The sequence below is a fragment of the Euprymna scolopes genome, chromosome 14 (genome assembly GCF_053919585.1).
Source record: "Euprymna scolopes isolate OS-2025 chromosome 14, ASM5391958v1, whole genome shotgun sequence".
Taxonomy (NCBI): Eukaryota; Metazoa; Mollusca; class Cephalopoda; order Sepiida; family Sepiolidae; genus Euprymna; species Euprymna scolopes.
In genome coordinates this window covers 151,958,102-151,961,208 of record NC_136495.1, presented here as the reverse complement: position 1 = coordinate 151,961,208, position 3,107 = coordinate 151,958,102, and the positions used below count along the sequence as shown (strand labels likewise).

Here is a 3,107-nt window from a genome sequence, read left to right as displayed (position 1 = left end):
AATGACTCGAAAAGGGTTGATATGCCGTAAGATAAAAACAACCGACCAACTTCATAATAGAAAAAGGCCGATAGCCATTAGTCGCATGCTCTCGTGTAATGAATGAATGCGTGAATGTAGGATTGACATGAAATTTTTAAAGATAAACTAAAATGACCGAAAAATGGGCTGAAATGATTTAAATAAATAAAAAGTAAATGACTTTGAATGACTTTAATGAACTTAAGGATGAATTGAATGAGCTTAAGAATGACTTGAATACTTAAAAAATAACTGGAATCCTTCAAAAACAACTTGAATGATCTGGAGAATGACTTGAATGGCCTTGAGACTGACTGGTTGTAAAGTGGGTGATCATTTTACATTAGATTAATAGAGAAAAGTGATCCCCCACTTTATATCACAATAAATACAGCATGTAGTAAGAACAGATACTATACTTTTATCTTGGCCAAAAGGCCAAGAAAAGCTTAAAAAGCTAAGAACAGCATCTATTAACAACAGACCTTTGATCTTAATCAAAAAGGCCAAGCACAAAAGTGTTACGGACAGACCGACTGATGGACCTACCGACGGAGTGACTTAGAGTCGCTTGCACGCGACTAAAAATATCTCTCAGCCACAGTTCCAAAATCAATCACAACAACACGTAACATTACCTTAACAGTACAAGTGCAAAATAATAAGTACGCTAAACTATTATTAAGAACCACCACGCTACACAATATAAAAATAAAAGCCGAACCCCATAAATCTCTCAAAGCTTTAAAGGGAATGGTGAAAAACCCAGAACTAGAAGAAATAATTAAAAAAAAAGAGAAGCAATTTGTAACAGATGTAAAAATAATCACTATAAAGAAAAATGGTCAAGAATTTAGCATCAATACATACATCCTCACATTTAAATCTCCCAAACCTCAAGCAAAGATTAAGATTGGGTACATAATACCGAAAGTTGATATCTATATCCCTAATTCACTTAGATGTTATAATTTCTAGACTTCGGACACTGCGAGAACGGATGTATCAGGGGGAGCTTATTTAAAAATTGTGAAATGGACGGATCTGACCACCAGGAAGCCACTTGGCAATGGCTGAAGTGTGTAAACTGCCAAGAAAAACATTCGACTGCCTCAAGATTCTGTTAATGATAGAAGAAAGCAAAAAGGTTATGAAAATGAAATACATTCACGACATCTACTTCCGAAAAGCCCCAAAAATTGTTGTATGCTCTTACTTAAGAGTAACTCAACCATGTCCAATTCTAAATGTCAAAAATTTGACTTCCTCATAAGAAAACTAATAAAGATGAATCCAAAAGAACTCCTTACTTTATAAAAGAACTACAGACATCTACACAATAATTTAAACAATCGTCACCCCAAAACCTTATCTACACAACAAAATATACTCAAGAACAATAAATAACAGCATCACAAGGTTCTCACATAGAAAAACTACAACAAAATATCCGAGTCCCTCCGAAGTCAAGACCATCAAGATCTCCAAAAAAAAAAAATCTTGCTCTATGGAAACTACACAAACACACAGACAAACCCCAATATAAACAGCCCTCATCCAAATCTAAATGTCATGAAAAGTCACGTTAACAATCCTAATCCAGTCACAAAGAAACAAAAACTGTGAATGAAACGATTAAGTTATGCAACAGATATAGCACAATAGAAAAAAGGTTATTGGAAGAAAACCGTCTAAATATTATAAACAAATACCATAGAACAGAAGATACTCAAAAACACAAGACCATATGTCAAATGAAAACGAAATAAAACATAAAACTTTATACAACGGAATTGCTCGACTAACTATTTATTTTCAGATTATACAAATCATTTTTTTTTTTACATGGAGGTCACCACTTATCAAAGCCCGAAGGCCACTCAGGGATAAGGGTTATTGCGTGTACACAATGAGATCGTATTGTAGTAATCATTAATATTGGGGGTTTTGATAGAGTGTCTTACTTAAGGGGGCGGTTTGTCAGGAGTTTGTTTATGTTGGACTTGAAGACGTCCAAGTTGTAGTCAGGTGGGAAACAGGCAAACGACAGAGTGTTCCACTGGCGTTCAGTTCTAAGAAAGAAGCTTTTCTCATGGAATCTACGTTTGGATTTAGGCACAGATAAAGAGTGGAGAAAATTGTTGACAGTAGTTTCAGCCAGACGGGTGTTTCTCATGAAAGATTGGCGAGAGGGGGACGAGGGATTGGAGCTCAGACGAGCACTTGCCATGGAAATAGCGATAAAACAAGGACAGGCTCGCAACTTTTCTTCTGTGGGAGAGAGGTTGCAGGGAAGAGAAAAGGGCATCCTCCACTAAACCACAAAGTCTATTTTGTACTCTTTCAAGGCAGGATAGGCTGTTTTTAGCAGCTCCTGCCCAGATGTGGCAGCAGTACTCCATCCTTGGACGTACTTGGCTTTTATACGGATAGAGAATTGCATCAGTAGTGAGATATCTTCTGGATCGGTCGAAGGATCCCACCATTTTCCCAGCATCCCTGGCAACAGATTTGATGTACGTGTTCCATGTACAAACGATATCCGGCATAGAATGACCAATTGCAGTTGATTTGCTGTAAAGCCAATCTCCTTCCCTCCTTTCCTTTTGCAAAACTCAATCATGTTCTGCAAAACCAAAAACAGAAACAATAATTTTCCACTAAAAAATAAGCAAACCAAATACCATAAATAAATATTTAGAGATATAAAGAAATAATAAATTTCCTAAAACTACTAAACAAAATATAACAAATCAAACAAGAAGTTATAAAATTCCATACTCGAATCATTGAAAAAAAAAAATACAACAACAATTAAACCTTTTCTTGGCATTAAATAACCCCCAGATGTTAACACAAAACAAACTCACAATTTTTATAGATTTTAAGTCACAAAGAAAGATTTCTGCTGTCCAACCGAATGAAGTAAAAAACCAGTAAGCTGTGATTGTTCGCGTTTATATAGAAAGTCTCAAGACTTTTGTCAATTCCATCTTGAAGAATCAAGAGTTCTGTTGTGCAGAAACGTATAGAACAGACACCGAAGACTGTGTGTGTGTGTGTGTGTGTGTGTGTGTGTGTGTGTG

General features: G+C 35.9%; 1 pseudogene; it reads right to left on the bottom strand.

Annotated features, from left to right (window-relative positions):
* Positions 1-345: 345 nt before the first annotated feature.
* LOC145293556 (U2 spliceosomal RNA) lies at positions 346-471 on the bottom strand (annotated as a pseudogene).
* Between the last annotated feature and the right edge of the window lie 2,636 nt (positions 472-3,107).